The sequence below is a fragment of the Loxodonta africana genome, chromosome 12 (assembly GCF_030014295.1).
Source record: "Loxodonta africana isolate mLoxAfr1 chromosome 12, mLoxAfr1.hap2, whole genome shotgun sequence".
NCBI classification, from domain to species: Eukaryota; Metazoa; Chordata; class Mammalia; order Proboscidea; family Elephantidae; genus Loxodonta; species Loxodonta africana.
The window spans coordinates 63605747-63627186 of NC_087353.1; positions in this window are offsets into that span (position 1 = coordinate 63605747).

Sequence of the window (21440 nt, forward strand, 5' to 3'; positions counted from 1 at the left end):
CTTGGAGGGCCTAAAGAAGAAATTTTAATAAACATAACAAAACCTCATGAAAATGGAGCACTAATATCAGGGAACTGAAATCCTTGGAGAGCAGATGGCTTTATAACAACTATGATGATGGTTCACTGGTTTATTCTCTTAACAAACATTCATTGCAAACTCAATTTGTGCCAGGCCGTGTTCTTGGCACTGGGAGTACAGACATATCCTGACTTCCAAGGTCTAGCAGGGGAGAAAGTCTTTCAAAAGATGAGCTCACTCAGAAATGTCATTACAAGGAAAAGCACTTAGTGCTCTGAGCTTGCATACAAAGGCACCCAGTCTAGGCTGGTGAAAGATAAAATATGCAAAATAAGTATGAGCCAGGTGGATGGTTGAGGGGCATGAGAATAAAGCAAGAGCGAATGCAGAGGGAACAGTGTGCGAAGACCCTGCAATGGGAAGAATCCGGCCCATCAAGAAGAATAGACTCAATATGTAAGGCTGAAGTGCAAAGAGAGAGGGATAAGAGCCTGGGGTGAGGCTGGAGAGGGGAGGACGGGGAAGACCATGCAGGCTCTGTAGACCATGTTATGGGTTTTGAACTTTCTTTTAAGAGAAAAGAAAAGGCACAGAATATCTTAAGAAGGGGAGAATGAACTAAAAGAGGGAAGTGTGGAAGTTAGGAAGCTACAATGATGGCCCAAGTAACAGATGACAGCCTCTTGGATGGAGGGAGGTGATAGAGAAAAATGAACATATTCAAGAAACATTTAGAAGGCAAAATCCACAGGAACTGGGGAATGAGTGGGTGTCAGGAGGCAAGAGAAAAGGAAACAGGAAAGATTGTTGCCAGGTTTATTGCTGGAACAACTGTGGAAATAATGGTGCCATTTCCTGAAGACAGAAGATACAGGAAGGGGAGTGGGTTTGCGAGGTGAGGCCAAGAGTCCAGTTTTGTCAGAGCGAATTTGAGATGCCTGGGAGGCACTTGAATGCAGATGGCAAGAAAACAGTTATGATGGTTGATGCTATATGTCAACTTGGCTAGGCTATGATTCTCAGTGGTTTGAAAGGCACTGTGATCACCTTCCATTTTGTGATCTAATGTAAGCAGCCAGTCAATTGAAGGTGGGGGCGTGGCCTGCCTCCTGTATATAAATGGATGTTCTGCCAAAGCTCACTCTTTCTCATCTCTGTACTGTTCTCCTCACCTGACCTCCACTTCTTGGGAAATGTCAGCAATTTGAACCCACCAGCTTCTCCATGGGAGAAAGATGTGGCAGTCAGCTTCCATAAAGATTCAGCCTTGGAAACCCTATGGGGCAGTTCTGCACTTTCCTATGGGTTTGGTATGAGTTGGAGCTGACTTAATGGCAACGGGTTTTACTGCCACTGCTATAACGCTGACAACTATTGCCCTTTTAGCTTCCATGACACTTCTCTCTTGATGTTTCTCTCGCTTCTCGGACATTCCTTCCCCGTCTCCTTCACCACCTCTTTCCTCAGCCTCCAATGGTGGTGGCCCTTCTCTAAGTGCTCTGTGCTCCCCGTTGGACAAACTCAAAGGCTCCTGTGGCTTTAAATACTATCCTTTGGTGAAACCCAGGTTGGTGTTTCCAGGCCAGGTGTTGCAGACATACCTGCTCCATGCTTTAGGCATAACTGCTGTCTTAGTCTGGGTTTTCTAGAGAAGCAAAACCAGTGGAAAAAAAAAAAAAAAAAACCAAACCCACTGCCGTCGAGTCGATTCCAACTCATAGTGACCCCAGAAGACAGAGTAGAACTGCCCCATAGAGTTTCCAAGGAGCGCCTGGCAGATTTGAACTGTCAACTTTTTGGTTAGCAGCGGTAGCACTTAACCACTGCGCCACCAGGGTTTCCAAAACCAGTGAAGCGTACGTAAATATACATAGAGAGAAATTTACTTCAAGGAAATGGCTCAGGCAATTATGGGGGCTGGCAAGTCCCACATTCATGGGTCAGGCGACAGGCTGAAGACCTCTGCTGGCTCACATGGTTGCAAGGGCTGACAAACTCAAAATCTGCAGATCAGGTGGCAGCCCAGAGACTTCTGCAGGCGTAGTAGCAGCAGCAGTAATAGTAAACGCTCAGAGTTATTAACTGCTTAGTATTGGGTTCTCTAGAGCAGCAAAGCCAGTGAAATGTATATATATATGGTTGCATTTGTTTTTCTTCATTTCCTCATCTGTAAGGTGGAAGAGGCTGGCAAGTCTCAAGTCCCTGCCTGGGTCAGGGGTCAGGCTGGAGGTTTCTCTGATTCGCTAGCAGCTTCAGGGGCTGATAAACCCAAACTGGCAGGTCAGACAGCAGGCTGTGGAGGCTGATGAATCCCAGATCAGCAGCCAGTATGGCAGGCCACTGGCTCAAGTCCCAAGAATCGGAGGTCAGATGATAATGAGCCAAATGCACAATTCAGAAAGAGCAAAAGCCAGAGAGATTTGCCAGAACATCAATATATATTGGATGCATGCCACATCCCTGAGGAAACTCCCCTTACAAATGATTGACTGATAACATCAGGTCACATCATGGAGGTGATTACATTATATCATGAAATGGAGGATAACTACATCATTATGCAACTGCCAAATTACATCGTTACATACTGTCAAACAACATCATTACATAACTGCCAAACTACATCGTTACGTAACTGCCAAGCCACTGAGAATCATGGCCCAGCCACGTTGCCACACAATCTTAACCATCACAAGTATACTTTGGAGTATAGCAGTCTATGCTTTTTTAAAGCAGATTATTTGTGTTGTATGACAATTCAAGGCAATAGGAGGGACGAGTTGCATTCTTCCACCTTACAGATGAGGAAATGAAGAAATACAAATGTTAGCTAGTCTTGCAGAGAGAGTCAACAACAAGGGTAGAAATTATGTTCTGGACCCCTGCATCCTTTTTAAATCTCATTTCCTCAGTTTATACTCATGGAATCAGCTTTCAGAAATTCTGTGATGTTTTCCACTAGAATATAGCCTCTGGAGGGTACGGCTTTTTTCTGCTTTGCTCACGGATGACTCCTCAGTACTTAGAGTGTTGCCTGGCACATAGTGGGATTCACAAAAGTTTAGGTACTAGGGAGGAATGTGGAAGAACAAATAAATGAAAGAATGGACTCTTCCTCATTGATGTGGTTATAATACCATTTTATCCTTTAGCATTTTAATGGATTCTCCTCTTCTAAAATCTTTCTCTTTCTCTGCCTGCCAACCTGTCCAGAAATACTCCCAAAATCAGTCTATTAAAATTAAAAGTTTTTTTTAAATCTGCATATATTCATATCGTTGAAGTCCACATTACAAGTTTGTACTTTCGGATTCAAGAAAGAACTCCCCCAGGAGCGCAGATTTAAATTCAAGTATAATATTCCCCCCACCAGCCAGCCATATTAAAGGTCAATGTGGAAGTAACTTCTTTTCCTTTTCAAGACCAGACTGTCCAAAGGGAATAGCTTTGAAATCATGCTGTGCTAAGGATGGGTCTGCTCTAGCCTCATAAATGATTCGCTGCACTCCTTTAGCATATAATATTATTTTCCCCTGTTGTATTTAAGAGTAGTCAGGCATATAAAAAGGCAGGATCATGTAATAAAAAGAGAACAGACTTGGGAGTCGGATAATTCTTGGTTAAAATCTCAATCTTCAAACTTCAGATGAGTCATTGGCCTTTCTGGGTCTCAATTTCCCTAGCCTTTTTTTTTTAACTAGTGTTTTTTTTTTTTTTTAACTAGTGGCACTAGTATGGCTTCTTGGGTATGGGTGGGATTTATGTTGTTGTTGTTATTTGCCATTAAGTTGATTCTGACTCATGGTGACTCCATGTGAGAGGGTAGAACAGCTCCATAGGGTTTTCTTGGCTGTAATCTTAACAGAAGCAGATCGCCAGGCCTTTTCTTCTGTGGTACCACCAGATGCGTTCCAACCACCAACTTTTAGATAGGACAGTGTAAAAAAGGATATATCAGGCAATTCAGTCCATGCAAGTTTCCTTCCTCCATGTCTTGGGGAACCGTTTATATGATCAATGTGGACAGTTGTTGCAGCCCGGGAGGTGCTGTAGCCTATGAACTAGTGCCTCTCTTCCTGCCCTCATCTCCTGCTGTTTCCCTACAAAATTCTGGGTTTTTTGGAACTACTTAGGGTAGTTCCAAAAAACCCAGCCATGTGGAACTACTTAGGGTCCCAAATGCATCACGTTCCCGCGCCCATCTGAGTGACATATTTGCCCCATCATTCAAGACCCAGCTTAAGGGTTTCCTCAATAAACTTCCCCCAAGTTGATTTCACTTCTCCTTTTTTGTACTCCCCACTAAACTCATAATTCATTTTCATTATTTCTTTTTTTAAATAATATTTTACTGTGTTTTTGGTGAGGGAGTACACAGCAGTTTAGGTTCCCATTCAACAATTTCTACACAAGTTGTTCACTGACATTGGTTATATTTTTCACAATGTGTGAACATTCTCATTATTTCTGTTCTGGTTGTTCCATTTCCATTAATCTAGTTTCCCTGTCCCTTTACATTCTCCTCTTTGTTTTAAAGTAATTGTTGACCATCTGGTCTCATATAGGTGATTTTTTAAAGGAGTATGGTACTTATGGGTGATATTCATTATTTTTTGAACGAATTTGTTAGTTAGCTATAAGATGACCTCAGAAGTTGCTTTCAGTTTCGGGTTTGAAGTGTATCTTTGGGCAATAGTCTCAGGGAGTCCTGCAGTCTCAACCAGTCCAGTAAGTTTTCTTTTTTTTTTTTTTAAGGAATTTGAGGTTCTTTTCCACGTTTTTCTCTCATTCTATCAGGGTCCATCTATTGTGTCTCTGATTAGAATGGGTGGTAGTGGTAGCTGGGCAGTATCTAGTTCTGGTCATTACTTGTTATCGGTTAGTATAACCTTTTTTTGCTTACATTCTGTCTCAGTCATTTAGTGCTGCTATAACAGAAATACCACAAGTGGATGGCTTTAACAAAGAGAAATTTATTTCCTCACAGTAAAGTAGGCTAAAAGTCCAAATTTAGGGCATTGGCTCCAGGGGAAGGCTTTCTCTCTGTCAGCTCTGGAGGAAGGTCCTTGTCCTCAATCTTCCCCTGGTTGAGGAGCTTCTCAGGTGCAGGGACCCCATGTCCAAAGGATGTGCTCTGCTTCTGGTGCTACGTTCTTGGTGGTATGAGGTCCCCAACTCTCTGCTTGCTTCCCTTTTCTTTTATCTCTTTGGTTTTTAAGATAAAAGGTGATGCAGGCCACACCCCAGGGAAACTCCCTTTACATTGGATCAGGGATGTGACCTGAGCTAGGGTGTTACATCCCACCCTAACCATCTTTAACCATAGGCAGAGATTATGATTTATTACACATAGGAAAATCACAAAATGGAGGACAACCACACAATACTGGGAATCATGGCCTGGCCAAGTTGACACATATTTTGGGGGGGACACAATTCAATCCATTACACATTCCTTCTTTCCCAACAGACATGTGAGCTTACCTGAACAGGGTCTTTGTCCGACACAAACTTGTATTCCAGTGCTTAGCATAGTTGGAACTCTAGAAACATTTCTCGAATTAAGATATGTGGTTGTATTGTTACAATTACTGTCATAACAGGGGCCTTCTCCAAACTCAAAAGACAAAGCAGTGTCATAGATGTGACACAAAGGGAGTCTGAATATTATCATGGAATCTGTTAGCCTGTTGGCCAGTTCTTGACCATATCCAGAGGATGGTGGAGTTAAATATAGTTGTCTATTGTTTTAATTTTCTCTTTCATTACTTACTCCCACCCAACTATTTTGTCTGTCCTGTCTTCTCTGTTGTTGTTGTTGTTAGCTGCCGGTTGAATTGGCCCCTGATCCAATGGTGACCCCATGCACAACAGCATGAAACGTAGCCCAGTCCTATGCCATCCCCATGATTGGTTGTAGATCGGACTGTTGTGATCCATAGGGTTTTCATTGTCCAGTTTAGTCTAGAAGCTCCATTGAACCTGTGTCCTCTTTGTAGGCACTCTGTATTCTTAATCGAACTCATAGACTTTTTATGAACTTTCTGGTCATCCAGATAACCACACACAGAGAAAATTAAAAACAAAAAATATTACCAAAGGCTGGCTAAGAAACCCAGGAGGTTGGGTGCTTCTTTATGAGAATGCAGGCAAGAGTAATTCATCATTCTTTGTTGGCCCAGCACACCCTGGCTTTTGTGTCCATCATTCCACTGGGAGTGCCCCCACCAAGCCACTGATGTGCTCCTTGTTGAGAATATGGACTCTGTCATTCCCTGACTTGCTCCTCCTCTCTGCAGCATTTTCCAGATTTGATCACTCTCTCCTTCCCCAAAATCTCTCCACGGCCTCGGCATCTCTGTAGCAATAAATTAGAGTGGTTAAGGGCATTTTCCACCACCTGTATATCAGTTGTTGTTATTGTTAGGTGCCGTCAAGTCAATTTCAATTCATAGTGACCTCATGTGACCTCATATATCAGTTTGTCATATGAAGGTAGCACGCATGTTGCTATGATGCTGAAAGCTATGCTACTGGTATTTCAAATACTAATAGGGTCACCCACGGTGGATAGGTTTTAGTGGAGCTTCCAGAGTAAGACAGACTAGGAAGAAAAGCCCGGCAATCTACTTCTGAAAACAGCCAATGAAAGCCTGATGGATCACAACAGAATGTTGTCAGACTTGCTTGCTTTGGACATGTCATCAAGAGGCTTCAATTGCTAGAGGAGGACAAGTAGAGGGTCAGCAAGGGGGTGGGAGACCTTAGTGAGATGGACTGGCACGGTAGCTGCAATGATGGACTTGAACATGTTGACGATCGTGAGGATCACACAGGACCAGGCACATTTCACTCTGTTGTACGTAGGGTTGCCATGAGTTGGGGTTGACCTGAAGGCAACTAAAGTTAATATCAATAAGGGCATTGGATATGGAGTCAGACCGTTTGAGGGCACCTCCTCTCTGTACTTTTACTGGGTGTGCAATCCTAGCCTAGTGAGCCTCAGCTTCTTCAACTGTAAGATGAAGGCAGGAGTTGTACCTACTTCATAGAATATAAAAGTAAATAATTCTCTCAAAACTCATAGCCCAGTGACTAGCACAGGCTAGCCTTCCATAAAAGTTAGATATTATTATTCTTATCCATTCTCCTGGTGTTTGGTCAACATCTCTGCCTTCTGTTTCTTAGCCTATTTTTCTAGCTTCCACTTTTCTGCTCTTTCCTTAAAGACTGGGCCTCTCCAGGGTCCTCTCACTGGCCCTCTTCCCTTCTCAAGCTAAGTATCCTCCCCAGGAAGGCTTATCCATCACCATAGCCTCAGGCATCATTTACATACTGAGACTTTCTCTGGTTTGGAGTCCCCTGGTGGTAGAAATGGTTAACGCACTCAGCTGCTAAATGAAAGGTTGGAGGATCAAGTCCACCCAGGAGCTCCTCAGAAGAAAGGCCTGCTGATCTACTTCCAAGAAATCAGCCATTGAAAACTCTATGGAGCACAGTTCTACTCTGATGCACACGGAGTCACCGTGAGTCAGTGTCCACTTGATGGCAACTGGAATGTCTTTAGTCCAGATTTTTTTCTGAAGTGCCACATTCAAACTATAGTAAAACCTGTGAAAGGCGGAACCCGTGTAAGGCAGAAGCCTATCAGAGAAAGAAAACTCAAATATTGTCTACTAATAGAGAGTGATAGAAAATAAGACTGCCTCCTGTCAAAGGTGGAAAACTTGCGAGACCCAGAAAAACGAGGCAATTTGGTCAAGTCTTGGCTTTCACAGGTTTCATTAGATGTGAAATTTTCCCTTGGGTGTCTCCCAGGGACCTCAGACTCACTCTGCCCCAGAGTGCAACATCTCCTGAAATCTGACCTTTTTCCCATGTCCCCTATCCCGTGATCCACCTGGGGGCTCAAGCCAGAGTCCTCCCCACTCTCCCAGCCAGTCAATCACCTCGTCTGTTGTTTCACATCAGCCACTGGTCCCTCCCTGCCGCACTGCCATCCTTTTGGCCTAGTTTTCTGTAGTAGCTCCTAATGGTCTCCCTGCTCCCACTCTTGCCACCTCCCTTCATTCTCCATACCCAGCTGGAGTGATCTTTTCACAACAAGAATCAGATCGAAGTGGACACATGAGACTATGTTGGCATCTCCCGTCGGGAGGGGGGGATGAGAGGGCAGAGGGGGCCAGAAGCTACCTGAAAGGACAGAAGCAGAGACAGTGGAGGGAAGAACTGTGCTGTCTCATTGGAGCGAGAGCAAGGTATATGTAAATTTTTATATGAGATACTGACCTGATTTGTAAATTTTCACTTAAAGCACAATAAAAATTAATTGAAAAAAAAAAAAAAAGAATCAGATCATACCATTCTTCTGCCTAAAACACTTCAATGTTGTTGTTGGTGGTGGTGTTAAGTTCCACTGAGTTGGTTCCAACTCATAGTGACCCCACGTATAACAGAATGAAACATTGCTTGGTCCTGTGCCATCCTCACAATAGGTATGTTTGACCCCACTGCTGCAGCCGCTGTGTCAATCCATTTCGTTGAGGGTCTTCCTCTCAGCTTAAGACAAGTTTCTTCTACCCCATATTGTTTCCCACTCTTCCTCACAGGTTTTGTTCCCTAGAGCACCCCTAGAAAACCTCCTGCATGCTTCACACTCAGAGTGATTCCTGGGTGACCCAACCCATGAAACATGGCCTGGAAGGTCCTCCATAATCTGGTTCCAGTGCAATACATGACATAAAGAAGACACTCAACAAGTACCACTGATTGATTGGCTCGTTGGCTGGTTGCCAACGTCAGAAATGGGCAAAGGAAATCACTTTCACCTGGTCTGCACTTGGTGCTTTTTTTCAGGGGCCCCCAGGGACATTGTCAGAGGCCTTCCAGGGTAGCCAAGGGACAATGCGGACCCGAGCAACTGTCTTTATCAGTAACGATAGGAATCTGCAATCTGGGTAGTGCAGGGGAGGTAGGGAGGCCTGCCAGTGGCTGTCTCTGATTGTTAATGCTTTTTTATTAGCAGAGATTTACCTCTGAATTGATTTTCATGTATTCTGCGCTCTGCCAAGCCAGGAACAAAAAGAAAAGGCAGAATCTCAAATGTGCTTTTCTCCTGCAACCTAATGTAGCTCCTGCTGAATTTTACCTGTTTAGTTGATTTGCTGTGGGAAGAGCAAGGGCAGACTCTGGCAGGATTTACTAAGCAATTTGGTACTAACTTTATCCCCTCAAGCCAAAAGAAATGGCCAAAGCGATGGCGCCCTGAGCTTTGCTCACAAACTCAGAGCCTGCCATGTTCGTCCTTGTCTCATGGACTTTTTGTTTTTTTAAATTTTATAGTGCTTTAAGTGAAAGTTTACAAATCAGTTTCTCGTACAAAAACTTATATACGCCTTGCTATAAAAAAAAAAAAATTTTTTTTCTTCTATATACTCCTAGTTGCTATCCCCCTAGGACAGCACGCTCCATCTCTCCATCCTGTATTCCCATGTCCGTTCAGTCAGCTCCTGTCCCCCTCTGCCTTCTCATCTCACCTCCAGACAGCAGCTGCCCACATAGTCTCATGTGTCTACGTGAGCCAAGAAACTCACTCCTCACCGGTATCTTTTTCTATCTTATAGCCCAGTCCAATCCCTGTCTAAGCATTGGCTTTGGCAATGGTTCCAGTCTTGGGCTAACAGAAAGTCTGGGGACCATGACCTCAGATTTCCTTCTAGTCTCAGACCATTAAGTTTGGTCTTTTTATGAGAATTTGAGGTCTGCATCCCACTGCTTTCCTGCTCCCTAGGGGTCCTCTGTTGTGTTCCCTCTCAGGGCAGTCATCCTTTGTAGCTGGGCACCACCTAGTTCTTCTGGTCTCAGGCTGATGTAGTCTCTGATTTATGTGGCCCTTTCTGTCTCTTGGGCTTATAATTACCTTGTGTCTTTGGTGTTCTTCACGCTCCTTTCTCTAATTGATGCATCTTAGATGGCCACTTGCTAGCATTTCAGACCCCAGACGCCGCCCACCAAAGTGGGATGCAGAATGTTTTCTTAATAAATTTTATTATGCCAATTTACCTAGATGTCCCCTGAAACCGTGGTCCCCAAACCCCGCCCCTGCTATGCTGGCCCTTGAAGTGTTCAGTTTATTCAGGAAACTTCTTTGCTTTTGGTTTAGTCTAGTTGTGCTGACCTCTCCTGTATTGTGTGTTGTCTTTCCCTTCACCCAAAATTGTTCTTGTCTACTATCTAATCAGTGAATACCCGTCTCCCTCCCCACTTTCGTAACCATCAAAGGATATTTTCTCCTCTGTTTAAACTATTTCTTGTGTTCTTATAAAAGTGGTCTCATACAACATTTGTCCTTTTGTAACTGACTAATTTCACTCAACAAAATGCCTTCCAGATTCCTCCATGTTATGAAATGTTTCACGGACTCATCATTGTTCTTCATCGATGTGTGGTATTCCATTGTGTGAATATACCATAATTTATTTATCCATTCATCCATTGATGGGCACCTTGGTTGCTTGCACCTTTTTGCTATTGTAAACAGTGCTGCGATGAACATGGGTGTGCATATATCTTTTCGTGTAAAGACTCTTATTCCTCTAGGATGTATTCCAAGGAGTGGGATTACTGGATCATATGGTAGTTCTATTTCTAGCTTTTTAAGGAAGTGCCAAATGGATTTCCAAAGTGGTTGTACCATTTTACATTCACACCAGCAGTGTATAAGTGTTCCAGTCTCTCCACAACCTCTTTAACATTTATTATTTTGTGTTTTTTGGATTAACACCAGGCTTGTTGGAATGAGATGGAATCTCATTGTAGTTTTGACCTGAATTTCTCTCATGGCTAATGATTGTGAGCATTTCCTCATGTATCTGTTAACTACCTGAATGTCGTCTTTAGTGAAGTGCCTGTTCATATCCTTTGACCATTTTTTATTTGGGTTATTTGTCTTTTTGTTGTTGAGCTACTACAGTATCATGTAGATTTTAGAGATCATAAGTAATCTCTAAATGTCTCAAAATGATCGGAAATGTCATAGGTAAAAACTTTTTCCCAGTCTGTAGGTAATCTTTTTACTCTTTTGGAGAAGTCTTTGGATGAGCATCAGTGTTTGATTTTTAGGAGCTCCCAGTTACCTAGTTTCTCTTCTGGTGTTTGTGCATTGTTAGTAACGTTTTGTATACTGTCTATGCCATGTATTAGGGCTCCTAGTGTTGTCCATGAGCTTTATCATTTTATATTTAGGTCTTTGATTCATTTTGAATTAGTTTTTGTGCATGGTGTGAGGTATGGGTCTTGTTTCATTTTTTTTGCAGATGGATATCCAGTTATGCCAGCACCATTTGTTAAACAGACTGTCTTTTCCCCCTTTTAACTGACTTTGGACCTTTTTCAAATATCAGCTGCTCATGTTCAGATGGATTTATGTCTGGTTCTCAATTCTGTTCCATTGGTCTATGTATCTGTTGTTGTACCAGTACCAGGCTGTTTTGACTACTGTGGCGGTATAATAGGTGTTAAAACCAGGTAGCGTGAGGCCTCCCACTTTGTTCTTCTTTTTCAGTAATGCTTTACTTATCCGGGGCTTTTTTCCTTTCCATATGAAGTTGGTGATTTGTCTCTCCATCTCATTAAAAAATATCTTTGGAATTTGGATTGGAATTGCACTGTAACTATAGAACGCTTTTGGTAAACAGACATTTTTACAAGGTTAAATCTTCCTATCCATGAGCAAGGTATGTTTTTCCACTTATGTAGGACCCTTTCAGTTTCTTGCAGTAGTGTCTTGTAGTTTTCTTTGTATAGGTCTTTTATGTTTCTGGTAAGATTTATTCCAAAGTGTTTTATCATCTTGGGGACTACTGTAAATGGTATTGATTTGGTGATTTCCTCTTCCATGCTCTCTTTGTTGGTGTAAAGGAATCCAACTGATTTTTTTTTTTTAATTTTTATTAAGCTTCAAGTGAACATTTACCATTCCAATCAGTCTGTCACATGTAGGTTTACATACATCTTACTCCCTTCTCTCACTTGCTCTCCCCCTATTGAGTCAGCCCTTACAGTCTCTCGCTTCGTGCCAATTTTGCCATCTTCCCTCTCTCTCTATCTTCCCATCCCCCCTCCAGTCAAGAGTTGCCAACACACTCTCCAGTGTCCACCTGATTTAATTAGCTCACTCTTCTTCAGCATCTCTCTCCCCCCCACTGACCAGTCCTTTTCATGCCTGATGATTTGTCTTCGGGGATGGTTCCTGTCCTGTGCCATCAGAAGGTCTGGGGAGCATTGTCTCTGGGATTCCTCTAGTCGCAATCATACCATTAGGTATGGTCTTTTCATGAGAATTTGGGGTCTGTATCCCATTGGTCTCCTGCTCCCTCAGGAGTTGTCTGTTGTGCTCCCTGACAGGGGAGACATCGATTGTGGCCGGGCACCAACTAGTTCTTCTGGTCTCAGGATAATGTAGGTCTCTGGTTCATGTGGCCCTTTCTGTCTCTTGGGTTCTTAGTTGTCGTGTGACCTTGGTGTTCTTCCTTTGCCTTTGCTCCAGGTGGGTTGAGACCAACTGATGTATCTTAGATGGCCGCTTGTTGGCATTTAGGACCCCAGGCGCCACAATTCAAAGTGGGATGCAGAGTGTTTTCATAATAGAATTATTTTGTCCATTGAGTTAGAAGTCCCCTTAAACCAAGTTCCCCAGACCCCAGCCCCTGCTCCGCTGACCTTTGAAGCATTCATTTTATCCCGGAAACCTCTTTGCTTTTAATCCAGTCCAATTCGGCTGACCTTCCTTGTATCGAGTGTTGTCTTTCCCTTCACCCAAAGCAGTTCTTATCTACAGATTGATCAATAAAAAGCCCTCTCCCTCCCTCCCCCCTTTGTAACCACATAAGTATGTGTTCTTCTCCGTTTTTTCTATTTCTCAAGATCTTATAATAGTGGTCTTATACAATATTTGTCCTTTTGCAACTGACTCATTTCGCTCAGCATAATGCCTTCCAGATTCCTCCATGTTATGAAATGTTTCAGAGATTCGTCACTGTTCTTTATTGATGCGTAGTATTCCATTGTGTGAATATACCACAATTTATTTACCCATTCATCCGTTGACAGACATCTTGGTTGCTTCCAGCTTTTTGCTATTGTAAACAGAGCTGCAATAAACATGGGTGTGCATATATCTGTTTGTGTGAAGGCTCTTGTATCTCTAGGGTATATTCCGAGGAGTGGGATTTCTGGGTTGTATGGTAGTTCTATTGCTAACTGTTTAAGATAACGCCAGATGGATTTCCAAAGTGGTTGTACCATTTTACAATCCCACCAGTAGTGTATGAGAGTTCCAATCTCTCCGCAGCCTCTCCAACATTTATTATTTTGTGTTTTTTGGATTAATGCCAGTCTAGTTGGTGTGAGATGAAATCTCATCGTAGTTTTAATTTGCATTTCTCTAATGGCTAATGATCGAGAGCATTTTCTCATGTATCTGTTGGCTGCCTGAATATCTTCTTTAGTGAAATGTGTGTTCATATCCTTTGCCCACTTCTTTTTTTTTTTTTTAATAACTTTTATTAAGCTTCAAGTGAACGTTTACAAATCCAATCAGTCTGTCACATATAAGTTTACATACATCTCACTCCCTACTCCCACTTACTCTCCCCCTCTTGAGTCAGCCCTTTCAGTCTCTCCTTTCTTGACAATTTTGCCGGCTTCCCTCTCTCTCTATCCTCCCATCCCCCCTCCAGACAAGAGTTGCCAACACAATCTCAAGTGTCCACCTGATATCATTAGCTCACTCTTCATCAGCGTCTCTCTCCCACCCGCTGACCAGTCCCTTTCATTTTTGATGAGTTGTCTTCGGGGATGGTTCCTGTCCTGTGTCAACTGAAGGTCTGGGGAGCATGGCCGCCGGGATTCCTCCAGTCTCAGTCAGACCATTAAGTTTGGTCTTTTTATGAGAATTTGGGGTCTGCATCCCACTGATCTCCTGCTCCCTCAGGGGTCCTCTGCTGTGCTCCCTGTCAGGGCAGTCATCGATTGTGGCCGGGCACCAACTAGTTCTTCTGGTCTCAGGATGATGTAGGTCTCTGGTTCATGTGGCCCTTTCTGTCTCTTGGGCTCTTAGTTGTCATGTGGCCTTGGTGTTCTTCCTTTGCCTTTGCTCCAGGTGGGTTGAGACCAATTGCTGCATCTTAGATGGCCGCTTGTTAGCATTTAAGACCCCAGACGCCACATTTCAAAGTGGGATGCAGAATGATTTCATAATAGAATTATTTTGCCAATTGACTTAGAAGTCCCCTCAAACCATGTTACCCAGACCCCCGCGCTTGCTCCGCTGACCTTTGAAGCATTCATTTTATCCTGGAAACTTCTTTGCTTTTGGTCCAGTCCAATTGAGCTGACCTTCCATGTATTGAGTGTTGTCTTTCCCTTCACCTAAAGCAGTTCTTATCTACTGATTAATCAATAAAAAACCCTCTCCCACCCTCCCTCCCTCCCCCCCTCGTAACCACAAAAGTATGTGTTCTTCTCAGGTTTACTATTTCTCAAGATCTTATAATAGTGGTCTTATACAATATTTGTCCTTTTGCCTCTGACTAATTTCGCTCAGCATAATGCCTTCCAGGTTCCTCCATGTTATGAAATGTTTCAGAGATTCGTCACTGTTCTTTATCGATGCGTAGTATTCCATTGTGTGAATATACCACAATTTATTTACCCATTCATCCGTTGATGGACACCTTGGTTGCTTCCAACTTTTTGCTATTGTAAACAGAGCTGCAATAAACATGGGTGTGCATATCTCTGTTTGTATGAAGGCTCTTGTATCTCTAGGGTATATTCCGAGGAGTGGGATTTCTGGGTTGTATGGTAGTTCTATTTCTAACTGTTTAAGATAACGCCAGATAGATTTCCAAAGTGGTTGTACCATTTTACATTCCCACCAACAGTGTGTAAGAGTTCCAATCTCTCCGCAGCCTCTCCAACATTTATTATTTTGTGTTTTTTGGATTAATGCCAGCCTTGTTGGAGTGAGATGGAATCTCATCGTAGTTTTAATTTGCATTTTTCTAATGGCTAATGATCGAGAGCATTTTCTCATGTATCTGTTAGCTGCCTGAATATCTTCTTTAGTGAAGTGTGTGTTCATATCCTTTGCCCACTTCTTGATTGGGTTGTTTGTCTTTTTGTGGTTGAGTTTTGACAGAATCATGTAAATTTTAGAGATCAGGCGCTGGTCTGAGATGTCATAGCTGAAAATTCTTTCCCAATCTGTAGGTGGTCTTTTTACTCTTTTGGTGAAGTCTTTAGATGAGCATAGGTGTTTGATTTTTAGGAGCTCCCAGTTATCTGGTTTCTCTTCATCATTTTTGGTAATGTTTTGTATTCTGTTTATGCCCTGTATTAGGGCTCCTAGGGTTGATCCTATTTTTTCTTCCATGATCTTTATCGTTTGAGCCTTTATGTTTAGGTCTTTGATCCACTTGGAGTTAGTTTTTGTGCATGGTGTGAGGTATGGGTCCTGTTTCATTCTTTTGCAAATGGATATCCAGGTATGCCAGCACCATTTGTTAAAAAGACTATTATTTCCCCAATTGACTGACACTGGTCCTTTGTCAAATATCAGCTGCTCATACGTGGATGGATTTATATCTGGGTTCTCAATTCTGTTCCATTGGTCTATGTGCCTGTTGTTGTACCAGTACCAGGCTGTTTTGACTACTGTAGCTATATAATAGGTTCTGAAATCAGGTAGGGTGAGGCCTCCCACTTTCTTCTTCTTTTTCAGTAATGTTTTGCTTATCCGGGGGTTCTTTCCCTTCCATTCCAACTGATTTTTATATGTTTATCTTGTATCCTGATACTCTGCTGAACTCTTGTATTAGTTTAATAGTTTTCTTGAGAATTCTTTGGGGTTGTCTGTGCATAAGACCTGGTCATCTGCAAACACAGATACTTTTACTTCTTCCTTACCAATCTGGATGCCCTTTATTTCTTTATCTAGCCTAATTGCTCTGGCTAGGACCTCCAGCACAGTATTGAATAAGAGTGGTGATAAAGGGCATCCTTGTCGGGTTCCCCATCTCAAGGGGAATGCTTTCAGACTCTATCCATTTAGGATGGTGTTGGCCATTGGCTTTGTATAAATGCTTTTTATTAGGTTGAGGAATTTTCCTTCTATTCCTATTTTGCTGAGAGTTTTTATCATGAATGGGTGTTGAACTTTGTCAAACGCCTTTTCTGCATCAATTGTTAAGATCATGCAGTTCTCTTCTTTTGTTTTATTTATATGATATGGATTACATTAATTGTTTTATTTATATGATATATATATATATGATATGGATTATATTAATTGTTTTTCTAATGTTGAACCATCCCTGCATACCTGGTATGAGTCCCACTTGGTCATGGTGAATTATTTCTTTGATATGTTTTTGAATTCTGTTGGCTAGAATTTTGTTGAGAGGATTTTTGCATCTAAGTTCATGAGGGATATAGGTCTGTAATTTTCTTTTTTTGTGGTGTCTTTACCTGGTTTTGGTATCAGGGATATGCTGGCTTCATAGAATGAGTTTAGGAGTATTTCATCCTTTTCTGTGCTCTGACATACCTTTAGTATTAGTGGCGTTAACTCTTCTCTGAAAGTTTGGTAGAACTCTGCAGTGAAGCCATCCAGGCCCGGGCTTTTTTTTTGTTGGGAGTTTTATAATTACCTTTTCAATCTCTTCTTTTGTTATGGGTTTATTTAGTTGTTCTACCTCTGTTTGTGTTAGTTTAGGTAGGTAGTGTGTTTCTAGGAATTCATCCATTTCTTCTAGGTTTTCAAGTATGTTAGAGTATAATTTTTCATAGTAATCTGATATGATTCTTTTAATTTCAGTTGGGTCTGTTGTTGTATCACCCAACTCTTTTCTTATTTGGGTTATTTGCTTCCTTTCTTGTTTTTCTTTTGTCAGTTTGGCCAATGGTTTATGAATTTTGTTAATTTTTTCAAAGAACCAGCTTTTGCTCTTGTTAACTCTTTCAGTTGTTTTTCTGTTCTCTTATTTCATTTAATTCTGCTCTAATTTTTATTATTTGCTGTCTTCTGGTGCCTGGGGGTTTCTTTTGTTGTTCTCTTTCTATTTGTTCAAGTTGTAGGGATAATTCTTTGATTTTGACCCTTTCTTCTTTTTGTACGTGTGCATTTATTGATATAAATTGACCTCTGAGCACCGCTTTTGCTGTGTCCCAAACGTTATGATGGGAAGTGTTTTTATTCTCATTGGATTCTCTGAATATCTTTATTCCATCCTTAATTTCTTCTATAAGCCAGTCGTTTTTGAGCAGGTTATTGTTCAGTTTCCAAGTGTTTGATTTCTTTTCCCTGCCTTTTCTGTTATTGATTTCTACTTTTATGGCCTTATGGTCAGAGAAGATGCTTTGTAATATTTTGATGTTTTGGATTCTGCTGAGGCTGGCTTTATGACCTAACATGTGGTGTATTCTGGAGAATGTTCCATGTGCCCTGGAAAAGAAAGTATACTTGGCTGCTGTTGGGTGGAGTGTTCTGTATTTGCCTATGAGGTCACGTTGGTTGATTGTGGCATTTAGACCACTCGACGACACTGGGTTTGGTTTTTTTTATGTTTTTATTGAACTTCTTTCTGTCCTTCACTGAAAGGCGTGTGTTGAAGTCTCCTACAATTATTGTGGAGCTTTCTATCTCACTTTTCAGTGCTGTTAGAGTTTGTTTTATGTATTTTGAAGCCCTGTCATTGGGTGCATAAATATTTAATATGGTTATATCCTCCTGGTATATTGTCCCTGTAATCGTTATATGGTTTCCTTCTTTATCCTTTGTGGTGGATTAACTTTAAAGTTAATTTTGTCAGAAATTAATATTGCCACTTCTGCTCTCTTTTGATTGTTGTTTGCTTGATATATTTTTTCCATCCTTTGAGTTTTAGTTTGTTTATGTGTCTAAGTTGTGTCTCTTATAGACATCATATAGATAGGTCTTTTTTTCATCCATTCTGCCACTCTCTGTCCCTTTATTGCTGCATTTAGTTCATTTACATTCAGTGTAATTATGTATAGGTATGAGTTTTGTGCTGTCATTTTGATGTCTTCTTTTGTGTATTGTCGACGGTTTCTTTTTCCCTCTTAATTTTTTTGTGCTGAGTAGTTTATCTTTATATGTTGTCTTTTCTCTTATTCATTGTTGTTGATGTTATTTTTGCGAGTATTTTTTCTTTATTTTATTTTGATGAATAGGATTATTAGTCTCCTTTGTGTTTACCTTAATATTTACCCCCATTTTTCTAAGTGTAAACCTAACTTTTATTTGTTTATATTGCCTTGACTTCCTCTCCATATGGAAGATCTAGGACTACATTTCTTAGTCTCTCTTTATTATTTTAATGTTGTCTTCTTTTGCATAATGACATCCCTGTTTCCCTGTTTTGAGTTTTTTTTATCTTGATTTATTTTTATGATTTCCCTATCTCGATTAACATCTGGTTGCTCTGTCCTGTGTTCTTGTCTTAGATTGTTACCTGATATTATTGATTTTCTAACCAGAGAACTCCCTTTAGTATTTCTTGTAGTCTTGGTTTGGTTTTTATGAATTCCCTAAACTTCTGTTTATCTGGAAATGTCCTAACTTCACCTTCATATTTGAGGGGCAGTTTTGCTGGATATATGATTCTTGGCTGGCAATTTTTTTCCTTCATTGCTTTATATAAGTCATCCCATTGCCTTCTTGCCTACATGGTTTCTGCTGAGTAGTCCAAGTTTATTCTTATTGACTCTCCTTTGTAGATGACTTTTTGTTTATCCCTAGCTGCTCTTAAAATTCTCTCTTTATCTTTGGTTTTGGCAAGTTTGATTTTAATATGTCTTGGTGACTTTCTTTTGAGATCTACCTTATTTGGAGTTCGATGCGCATCTTGGATAGATATCTTTTCATCTTTCATGATGTCAGGAAAATTTTCTGCCAACAAGTCTTCAAACAATTCTCTCTGTATTTTTTGTTATCCCACCCTGTTCTGGTACTCCAATCACTCATAGGTTATTTCTCTTAACAGAGTCCCACATGATTCTTAGGGTTTCTTCTTTTTTTTACATTCTTTTATCTGATTTTTCTTCAAATATATTGGTGCCAATTATTTTATCTTCAATCTCACTAATTCCACCTTCCATTTCCTCAGTACTGCTCCCCTGACTTTCTATTGAGTTGTCTAATTCTGTAATTTTATTGTTAATCTTCTGAATTTCCGATTGCTGTCTCTCTGTGGATTCTTGCAGCCTATTAAATTTTTCATTATGTTCTTGAATAAGCTTTTTAATTTCCTCAACTGCTTTATCTGTGTGTTCCTTGGTTTGTTCTGTGTTTTGCCTGATGTCTTGAAGATTTCTGTATATTAATTTTTGTGTCCTACATCTGATAATTCCAGGAAGACACCTTCATCCAGAAGATTCCTTGAGTCTTTGTTTTGAGAGCTTGTTGAAGCAACCATGGTCTGCTTCTTTATGTGATTTGATACTGAGTGTTGTCTTTGAGCCATCTATAAGTGTTTTAATTAGTTTGTTTTATGTTTGCCTACTGTATCCTATCTTCTTGCTTTGTTTTGTTTTGATATGCCCAAATAGGCTGCTTGAGTGAGCTAGCTTGATTATTTTTACCTTTGAAGTTCTAACATACTGCCACCAGATGGCTAGTGCTGTTACCATGTATATCAGCCTAGGAGTCCATTCATTTTTCTTGTATGGATTTGGGTTAGGTGTCCAGGTAGTTGGTCATCAAGTGTGTGGTACAGGCTCTGTCATACAGTGTTAGTGCAGCAGGGGTCACTGGTGTAGGCACAGGTGTCTGGTTGCAGCAGGGGCTACACTCTGAACAAAGCAGGGGGCTGACAACCATTCCCCAAGTATCTGTGAAGAAAGTGAGTCCCTGTTCCCTAGAGTGCACAGGCTGGTGGATTCTGCAGCTGGACCATGGATACCCAATGCCTTTGGTTGTAAGGACTGGGGGGTACCAGTTATTCTTGGACCCCTGTCGCAGGTGGCTAGGTGACATGGGTGGAGCCACCAGTCCTTAGGCCCCTAATGTGGGTAGGTGAGGACCCTGTTTAATAGTCAAAGCAGGTCAAACATCAAAAACCCACCTCTTCACCACATAGCTGAAACTGCCAACAAGGGCCTAATCTCCTGATATGGTTCCACAGGTCCATGCAGGGATGAAAGGTATTCAAAGCCTGCAGACCATTTGTGCCTGGACTGGAGGTGCTTCTGTCCTGAGCTTCCCAGCTTAGTGGAGCTGGCAGATTATCTTTTCTCCCAGCTGTTAATTTATTCCTTCTCCAAGGCCAGAAGAATGGCTCAGAGCATGCAGCAGGACCTATCTCAAGCCTAGGGAAATCAACAGCCACTGAAGCCAGCTTTGGGGCTGGGGGCACAGTAAAATAAACACAAGTACTTGGCTCTTGCTGAGAATGCCATTCTTCTCTGGTTCTGGAGGTGTGAGTAAGCTGTGTGGCTTGCTGTCTCTCCCTGAAGAAACCACATCTGGATCTCTACCACCAGCCTTGCTGCAGTCGCTCTAGAGGATCGTGCCTGAGGGTTCCTGCTGAGTCAGGTCCGGCAACTCCTTGCCGCTTCTAAACCATCTCTCCCTCTGCTTGCCGCTCAGTCTATTTTCTAACTTTGCCTTTGATGTTCAGGACTTCTAGCTTGTCATATATATAATTGTTTCACTTGTTTTTTCAGGTCTTTGTTGTAAGAGGGGTCACTGGAAGCGTCTGACTACTCCCACATCTTGGCCCTGCCTTCTCTTGACTCATGGCCTTTGTGTGTGCTATGTGTCTGGCCAGATTACCCTTCCTCCCTTTATTGGAGCTGCATAACTTCTGCTCAGCTTTTAGGATTCAGCTCAGACATGGCCTACTACAAGATGTCTTCCTCAACTGCCCTGAATGATTATATACCTCTTCTTCTCTATTTTTGATACTGAATTATTCTGTGACTTTTTATTTTCTCTCTTTGCGTTGGTTGCTAGGAAGCTCAGAGCTAAATTTTCAGGCTACTACTATCCTATTAATAATGTGTGTTATGGGCATGAATCTTTCTTCTAACTTCCTCTTATTTTGCTTACATTTATTTTCCCTTCCTTTCATTTCCTCACTAGCATAAATTTATAATCTTGTGCTAACTGAGCTCATTTTTTTTCAAATGAGAAAGGAAAAATATTAGAAAATTATGTATTTTTTTAATGATCGCAATGTATCATGATTGACCATGATATATTGTGGTTTGTGAGTTTATAAAGTGGTTGCCATCTTTTCATCAACCTACTTCAGATGGCTGGCCATAGTAGGTCCTCAAAAATATTTACTGAGTAAATGGAGCATGTCTAAGGGAGGCGAGACTGGTGCTTTTGG